This window comes from Dreissena polymorpha, chromosome 5, assembly GCF_020536995.1.
Source record: "Dreissena polymorpha isolate Duluth1 chromosome 5, UMN_Dpol_1.0, whole genome shotgun sequence".
NCBI lineage: Eukaryota > Metazoa > Mollusca > Bivalvia > Myida > Dreissenidae > Dreissena > Dreissena polymorpha.
Window position 1 is genome coordinate 73,607,813 of NC_068359.1, and position 10,455 is coordinate 73,618,267.

Consider the following 10,455-nt stretch of genomic DNA (forward strand, 5'->3'; position numbering starts at 1 on the left):
CGGGAACCATAGCATACTCTCTCTTCTCAGTTCCGGGAAATCTACTGGGCTCTATGTCCACTTCCGGGGACCATAGCATATGATCTACGTCCACTTCCGAGGACCATAGCATACTCTCTCTGCTCACTTCCGGGAGCAATCTTCTGGGCTCAATTTCCACTTCCGGGGACCATAACTTACTCTTTATGCTCACTTCCGGGAATGATAACATACCTTTTCTCAGAGACCGTAAGTGAATTAAACAAATTGCTGTTAAAATTTGCTCTTTGATTTCCATGAAAGTCGTAGACTAGACTATCATTTTGCCTATCTACATGAAAACTACAACTTTCTATAAAACCTCCATAACCTGTGCTTCTTGCTTCGGCACATATATTAAACAAACATACTTGATTGTGTTTGAAATATTTTCCACTGCTATTTAATTGCCTAGCGTTCTCTTTCCAGAACGTAAGTTCGGAAATAGCTTGCTCAGTCATAATAACGGGAGCTCTCCAACTAGCCCTGGCATTTATGCAATTGTATAAATTTCTTGTTAGCAACCTAACATTATTTCCAATAACACTCTGAAAGGAAATTATCTGCCCTACAATGCTAGCTACGAAACTTACTGGCAATATTTTTTCGCTCGTTTGATTAATTTGATAGATCATCGAATCAATACTTTTCTCTAGTCTAGCCACTCTTTTTTCAGTAATGAACAGCATATTTATTGGCATATCAAGCACATGCCCTGACCATTCTACTCTCTGAGAAGGAATGCAATTACAATTATCTTCGGCCAATAAAAATCCAAACTCTACCAGGGTATTTCTTGTCAATTCACTGACACATAATGCTCTATCATATTCTAGATTTCCACAAATACCATCATCCAAAACCATAACTATTTTCAGTCCTTTTGACCTACCGGGTACATAATTTGCATAACAACAAAATGCCCAAGCTTCTTTCCAGTTTTATATTATACGTGTATTCAATAACAGAAATATCCAATATCTCTTTGCAACAAATGTTTCTTCATAATTATATTGACTTAACTTTTTTTAAATTATATTTCATAATGATCGAATTAATAAAACAGATAGAACATCCAACCGGAAATACCACACAAAAAGTGTATGGTCGTGACCGAAAATTTAAATAGCTGCAAATGTGCATTGGTGCCACCTCCTGTAATTAGCGCAATCTCCTAGGAATTGGCTCCAATTCTTTAAGAAAACACCACATTATCTAGTAAATCCATAAGAATCCAATTTTTTTGTGCATGGAAAAACTTGTACATGTTCAAAGCATTAGTTTGATGCTGTTAGCGATTTCATTGGTTGGAAATTTATTCGTTACAAACGCAAAATACATCGATTTTCTGTTAAAATCTTTACCGTGTTACACTTTATAAAGGTAGTCACGTTTCCAAATGGGTTGTTATTATATGCATCTGTACATGTATAGATAAATACATCTTCGCTGAATCGCACTAAATTGCCCGATTTGGAAAATAATGCGAAATATGTTGAAACAAAACCCATATAAAACTGACTCACTCTGTAGAATAAGCCATGACATTTCATAACATCGGGTCCTTAGTGCCACCTCAGACATAGAATCGGCTCATTTAACAATCCATCATAAAAAAGATAACCCATGACACCCGTGATTAACGGCCGTGCCTAAGCCTTGACTAGTTCAGAGACTGTTTGTCATGGTTACTACGATAAGAAATCGTGCAGAAACACATATCGATCAGCGTGTACTTGTGAATCTGAATATAGCATGATGACCAATATATAAGACTATAATTATGTTAACAGGTGTACATTGACTGCAAATCTCTCCGAAGCACATGTTGAAATAACACGTGAATGATAATGTTACATGTAATTAGATTGTATTTGAAGATGACCAATATATAAGACTATAATTATCTTAACAGGTGTACATTGACTACAAATCTCTCCGAAGCACATGTTGAAATAACACGTGAATGATAATGTTACATGTAATTAGATTGTATTTGAATTTCAAGAGGCATGTCGGCAGATTTTCCACAAAAATATTCTGAATATTTATTTATATTTAAATTCACGGATATAGGCGGAAGATATGAGAGCTAAACACGGTGTAGAACAAATATTATCCATGACATTCCACTGACACGGACATTATGTTATAAATATAGGAACTTTTAACATTTATAGTCTTGATTGTATACTTATGCACACGTACATATTTATAGAATATAAACTCAGATGTTTAAGTCAATAAGAAAATAAGAATCGTTGTTGCATGTATTCAACATTAATTATTTTCAACGTTTTTCAGTACAAATAAAAATTTGCAAATGTCATCAAATGTTTGCTTTTGGTTACACACAAGTCATGCACGATGTAAAACTCGTACATTACTAAGAACAATTCAATTCTCTGAGTTTACAGTAACTCTATAAAGTTTGGTGTTTTTTTTAAAGATATATGATGCACTGTCTGTTTTCACATATTTTATCAACATTGTTTTGGTTCAAATTCTTCATTTAAAAGTTCTGGCGGGTGTGAAGGACGCGAGAACGACAAACAGTCGCCCTTCAGGGTTTCGCGTATGCTAAAACGAGGACGCCGAATCGCCCCCCAAATAGACGACATATACTAAAGGTTCGAATCGGCGCATTCTGTAGTACCGCGTACATTTGTTATAACGCTCGTTAAATTAAACCCCCAGTAGCATTTTAACCTTAGTTAGTTTGTGGTAAAACAGGTTAAGTGATCGTAAACATAAGTTCATTATATTACAAGAAATATCTTTAAAAATATATTTTGCGTATACCCTGACTTTGAAATAAAGGTAGCAAATTTACATATTACTTATTAATTTTAAAACAAAGGTTTAAGTATTGTTGTGTTCTTTTTTCATATAAAAAATGCGTATCCACCGCATGTAATGTTTGTTATGAAGTTCACGTTTATTAAACCACATACTAGTGTACGTAGATACTCATTTTATTACGTGAGATCACATCATATGTGCCCTCGCTTGGCTTATTATCAATGTATCTCTTCGTCATCGAAACATTTGATATTTGATTTATCGGTCCGTGTACATACCGTCTTTTCGTTTTTCGTTCTGCAATCGACAACACGAAAATAAACGCACATTAGTTCATATTCCGATTTTCTTATAACCGAAACAAATACAAACAACAAAGAACAAATCGACTTATTTATATCGTTTTTCGTTTTACTAATTACAAAACAAAACACGAAATGTGTATGTCTATTCCTATTTCGTTTCAATTTAAATTACAACAAATTCAATATTTGAAAATTGAAACAAAGCGCCTGCTCTCATTTATCGTTCTTGATTTGATAAAACGATACACGGAAAACGGAAAACGAGGGGCGATGCGCAGCTTTATTTGGATGATAACTCATGATTAATCTTAGTGCGCAGTTTCCTCCCTTTGAATCTATTATTTTGAAGAATAAAATGTTCACTATAACATGTATTATAGAGGAAGAATAGACGAGTCTTGGTACAGCTCTTTTTGGCTAGTCTAATGGAATAATGAATAGATCAACAGTAAAGTTATATAACGATACCAATATAAATGCCTGCTTTTGTTTCAAGTCATTGGATTTGATTTAATGTATAAAATGCATCACAATAAGCATTGCACAATAAAATATCTTTGTTCGGCGTAGCCTTTCTCTTCAAGTAGTAAACAACAATCGAATTATTTACTACACTGTATTCATATCTGTTTAAGAAATGAAATAAAAATCTACATTATTGCTAAACATAAACACATGTACATTCAATTAGTATGGTGAATTATTCCTAAGAGCATGCACGACCTCATAAAGCCCTGTCATGGCACGTCGTGTGCCGTCCTGGCTCATACACTTCGGGTAACTGGCTGGCAGTGGGCGCTCATACCAGGTGTCCATGCAGTTCTTGCATCGAACAAGTGATTTGCAACAAGTTGCAAATGTAGGGTGCGACACTGGTCCTGAATGTAACAATTTATGTTGTTAAAAAGCTATTGGTTCACGCACTGAGTTCTTTTTAAATTTTATCAGCATGATTATATTTGGTGCTCCCTTTATAGAATAAAGAAAATTTGCTTATAACAATTATAAAATTATTTGAAACTCTTTGCGAGAACACATCATTCAAATAACAGAAAAATCAACGCTAAGTATATGTCAATGGATTTTATTTTATAAGTTACAACTCTGACGTTGCTACAAATTTATTTATTTATTTTTAATTACTTTTTTGTTTGGTGTACAGATTTTGTCCAATTTGTGAAGGACTGTTAAAATGAACTGGATGTGTATATTTCGAATAAAATAATACACTTTTCGACTAATAAATGTACTTTAACAGATCGTGCAAGCGAACGCTTGATGGCGCGCTCCTCATATATATCATTGGCTCAGCAAATCATACACGTATTGTTACAAATGTAAACACTTTTCTATAATGGCATTCGAGTTTCATTTTAGGAGACAACCGAGGTCATAAACGGAACATTTCAACGAGTCCAAGTAGATGCTATAGGCGTGACGCATGATATTCGCCTTCTTTAAGTAACGTAACGTTTAAAGGAAACAAGATTAAGCGGCGTTATAATATCATTGGAATGTACATATCTTGTTAGCAATAACTTACTCTTGAGCGCTCTTTCAGGACCATTAAATATGTTGTTTAATAAGTTTTATAATTGGTACATTTATTAATTATATTTAAGTTAATTTCATTTTCTTCAAGCGCAAAGCGGTTTTATATAAGGTGTTTGGTTCTAACTCTTGTTTTAGAGCTAAAGTCACTAGACATATCACAATGCAGTTGTTAAATGCAACATGTATTTGTTATTAATCGAACGAATTGGAAATTATATATAAGCCACCTTGCACTTTACCGTTCCATAAGATTAAAAGATTTTTTATATATTTATTCTCCTTTCGCCCTGTTCTTTCTTTCAACAGTGGCTGTACTAATACAACTTTGACATTCTATTATGTAAGGTGACGTTAAAAGTAAAACATAGGGACATTTTAGCAGCCGCCGCCGATTATTGTGTCTTTAAAATGTCATGCGGGTCTAACGGGTAATACAAATAGGAATACGGGACTCAGGGGACGGGGTATTACAGCTCTTAAAATGTAAGGATCCCCCCCCCCATGATAATAGGATTAAAACGAGTTGTTTTTTGTAAAATAAGTACTGTATTTACATAGCATAGGGGCAAAGAACAAGAAGTGTCATAAGAGGCTAATTATAGCCCTATCTAATCGGCTGGATCGGCATGAAATACCGGTACGTTGGAAAACCTTTCGATGTCAAGATTATGATCATTTCATATTGGAAAAAAAACAATACCTGGACAAACAACTGAAATATCCACGTCTCTGTCCCTTACGGGCGTGTCTTTACCTCCACGAAAAAAAGCACGTAGGAAGCCATGCTGATGGAGATAAGTGATTAAGTCTAATGTAAGGGAGAAAAATACCCGCAAAAAGCCACTACTGAGTTACCTCCCCAAGACAGCAGCACATCCCTCAAACGCCACTCGTTTTTCGTTTTTCGTATACCGTTCTTTCAAACTAAGAACGGTAAACGGGATCACACAATCCGTTTCAATTTTCAAACATTTATTTTTGTTATATGATTTTAAACGAAATGGATTCCCCTGTTCATATTTCGTTTAAAATCATATTGTTTTATAATAAGTACACCGAAAAACGATATAAAGAAGTTAATTTTGTTTCCGTATTTTGTTTAAGTTTCGGTTATTAGAAAATCGGAATATGAATTTATATGCGTTGATTTTCGTGTTTCGTTGTTTCGAATGTTAAACGAAAAAGGAAAAGACGGTATATACACGGACCAGTATCCTCCTCAGTATGCATATCCTTATAAAACTGCGCGGATGCGCATGCTGGACTGGAGCTAAGCTGGTCGCATATTGCATAGTGCCATTTTTGCATGACACGGGTCTTTAAAAATCTCATTGCGTCTTGTAAATGGAACATCAAACCGGGATACTTTTCCGATAGAAAACCCAACCCCAAAATCCAGAAGTCTAACTGCGTTATTTATAAAAACTGGCAAATGTCGGTAGCCTATTCTGGCTTGTAGGAGAGATATTCAGACAGACTGACCGCATACGTCACACATGAGTGGCTAATTAATTAAACGATTGATTTCACAACTTGTGCGCAGTTTTGAAAGCTTATCTTTTCTTTTGCAAATAACTACCAAAATGTTCACCCAATAAAATAGCTGATGTCATCAAACGATTGCTTTCAACATTTTATTCTTGTCGATTTAATAGATTTTTTTCATTCTTTCAAACGTAATACAGGCAATTACCATAAAGATATTCTTCTTCGCCATATCTTCATGGTATGGCACGATGACGTGGACTCTAACATGATATGACAATAAATGCATTCGGTCTATGTCTAGTGCCGCCCATGTTAGTATTTTTGGACCCTCATGGTATATTAACAAATGCAGCCGACACAAATGTTGTTCTTGGCTGTTCCCTTTTGGTTGCCCCATCCACTCATCCGTGTAGCATAATGTTAGCAATCCTGCTATCTTCCATTCGGAGCACATGAACTAGCCACTGGTATTTGTCTGGTTAAGGGCCTTCCTGATGTCGTCATTGCTCATTTTGTCCATGATGCGAACGAATTTCAAGTATCTTTCTGAGAACTAACATCTCGAACACTAGAAGTAGCTATTCTGCAGCTCTTATGAGTCCACGTTTCAAATGAGTACAAGGCAATCACGTCTATGAGGGAATCGTGCAGTTTCATCTTGGTTTTCTGGTTGATGTTCTTGTTCTTCGAGATAATGTCCAGGTCGCTCATTGAGCTCAACGCTATGGCTGTCCCCATGTATTTCGCGCTGTCATATTTTTTGGTCAATGTCCATCCGAAACACTTGAAGCTGTCTGTATGTTATAGTTTCTTTCCTCTGAGCAGCATTCCCTTCTCCACCTACTTCTTCACTGTTTGCTGAGAGTGCGAGCGCAGTAGAATCAACTCGGTCTTGGTGCCGCTTATTTCTTGTCCTGACCTAGAGCTGACGCTATCCACTCTATCCAGAAGGAGCTGAGTGTGACTTCGAAGTTTAACCATAAGGTCGATGTCGTCAGCAAAACGTAGGTTGCTAATCGTTCTGCCATTCATAGAAGCTCCTTAGTCTTCCAGTCCGTCGAGTGGCTTCCTCATAATGTTCTTGATATATATCTTTAATTGATCCGGTGATAATATGCAGCCTTGTCGTACATCGATTGCTTTTTAAAACCAATCTCTTCCGACTGTTATGGCGCTTTGCGTTCTCTTGCACAGGTTTTCTATCAGACTGATCTAGCTTTGGATGGATGCCGTAATGGTGTAACACTCTCCAGAGGCATTGGAGCCACACTCGGTCAAATGCATTCTGGAAAACTATGAAGATCAAGTAGAGCTCTCTGTCCTGAAGTGAGAGGTACATTTCCGCTATCAGTCTGAGTGAGAAGATCTGTTCAATCGTGCATCATCTTTACCTGAATCCGGCTTGGTATTTCCATTTGTGTTTCGATTGAGTTCTCCATCCGGCTCCTGATAATCGCCAATATGATATTGCTTACGTGGCTTATAAGGTTTGAAGTGCGGCCGTTCTCGCCTAGTACCCCCCTTTTGATGATGGTGACTACAAGAGACATTGTCCCATGAATCGGAAATTCACCGGTAGTCCATATCTTGATGCATTTCTTGTGCATTATCTGGACCACCGTTTTGCCGAAGTCTTAGCTCAACTTCTATTCCATCGATCCCAGGTGCTTTCTGTGTTTTAATTTAGCAATAGCCGCTCGGAATTCGCTTTCGGAATGATCTGGCTATTGCTCATCTCTTACCCAAAAAATGATTGGTTTTATATTCGGCGTAAATATATAATAATTGTACTAATTATAATGCGCACCAGGCAAGAAAAAAGAATTTGATGTTTAAACATACATGCAATTAAAACAATAACACTTATAAACTTGAATAAATATTCAACTCTATCTATTCGAAAAAACTGGGCGGAGAATGATCATTGTAATAATACTTAAGCGAACCGATTTCTTCCGTTAGAAAATCATATCGATTGGATGTTTGCACCTGATCCCGAATAGCCTTCGTGAGTCAGTCCGCAAAAACGATGATTATATTTTTGGCGATTCTTTTTTGCTTGCTTCTCTTACGAAGAAGGCGCTATTTTTTTTTCCTGAAGCTGTTGTTTGTATGGGCAGGGAACTTTGCTACGATGTATGTGTTGGCCGAGTCGTAATTAAGGTTGAATTTGGCGGCGTTTAAAATGTGGACGGCTGTTGATTAATATGAATTTTATTACCACATTCTGGAATTGCACAGTCAACCAGCTTAACTCTCTGCTTTGTTTCCACGGCATAAGATTGGGCTTGTCGTTCGAAGCAGCCTAAAAAAACAATCAATCGTATATCGAGAAATGGGATGTGCTCTGTGAAAAGGGAGTTTACTGCATATGCAAGTGTCGTCCCAGATTAGCCTGTGCAATCCGAACAGGCCAATTAGGGACGAGGGACGACACATTCCGCCTAAACTGGATTTTTGCTAACAAGATACGTTCTTTAAACGAAAAAAAAATACCATTAAAGCGGAAAGTGTCGTCCCTGATTAGAAAGTGCGGAGTGCACAGGCTAATCTAGGACGACACTTAACGCACATGCACTAAACTCCCTTTTCATAGAGCACGGCCCAAATATAAGTGACTCAGTGTGCTTCTCACGCATCATCTCCATTTCCTTGTGTCAGAAATGCTCTTAAAACAGTTATAGCAAAGCGTTTGGTTGGTGCATTTTCATTATCATGTATCGATATAGTTAGACAATATAAATGTGAACTGAAGCCGGAATTACATCACAGTTCTAATGGTGTTTAAGGAACGTCTGGCTGAACAGTATGGCTTGGCAATGGAAAATCAAAATTAGTGTTCATATAAAGACTTGAGAGACCGTTGTTGTGTCCGACGCTATTATCGAATCCTCTGTGTCCCTTAACCCATTAGTTGTTTAGATTTAATCAGTTGCTGTTTCCATTGAATCCGTTGTTGTTTCCATTGACACCGTTGTTGTTACCACTGAATCTGTTGTTGTTTCATTTTAATATGTTGTTGTTCCATGTGCACTTCACTTAAACAAAAGACCGCAAGAGCTTGTTAAATAGATTATGTAATCGCATCTTATAATCAAATATTCTAGCAATACTCTGACCTAGCAATAACAGTACCGTCAACTATATGCCTAGACTAAATCACAAATTGACAGGCCCACCAATTCATTTGCAATTTTCGATTACTTTTATTTGATACAGCAATTTTATTAATAAGACTATCATACTCACGTTTGGCAAAACATGTGTAATATTTGAAACAAATTTCCACAATATGAACATTCTATACAAAAAAGACTTTATGCTTACACACAGACACATTTATCAAAGCGACTCACAAGGCAGACATAGTACCAAATCAGACATGCGCTAACACAAATTTACTTCAATACCTCAGTATTTCCATTTTAGGTCTTTTTATCAATAAATCTAACTGTGAGGTCATATTCACTGCAATGAGCTATTCACACAAACACCTATGAAATTTGCACGATGATTCTAAGGGGAACATTTTTAAACGGCTAAATCGATAATCTACATCAGGAAATGTATGTGCAATCATCAGTATTGTTGAATGTCACATAAAATTCTTATTTGAATTTAAACCAGACCATAAAAATAAGCACACTATATGTACAATATATCTTCCTTGTCGGTTCACTTTTTTATTTACTATCTTAATGCTTTTTATAGGCAGTCTCTAACAAATATGCTATTATGAAAATTTAATTGTTTTGGTTAACATGCATGCAGAATAACAAAATAACCATTTCGTGTCTAAAATGTTCGCTCCAAGTGTAAAACAATATTATAACCATAACAAACTTTAAAAACTAGATTTATAATGCCCTAAACAATAACACGTGTGATTTTAGCCATTTTACCCTTGCAAAATGCTTAATGCCATCATATATAAATAAAGTGACCTCTTCTTCATCGAAGCTGTAGTTGTCGGAAGCTCGCAAAAGAGATTAGTGGCAGCTGTATTTCGGTTCGACCCTATGTCACGCACACCATTTAGCCATTGCAAGTCCCGTAATGTAGCAAAAAGACGCACGGAACACAAAGGTCTTTTCATATAAATCTATTCCGTTGATTTACACTACATTTTGAACCGAAAGAAGATACGGACGGGATCCCAATACGAGAGGCCCCACAAATGTAAGAAACGAACTCCAAACTATATTTGAACGTATTACATTATTGTATGTGTACACCACGGCGACCCTATTAGTTGTATTGATGTCATCAGTTGTAAATTAACATGTAC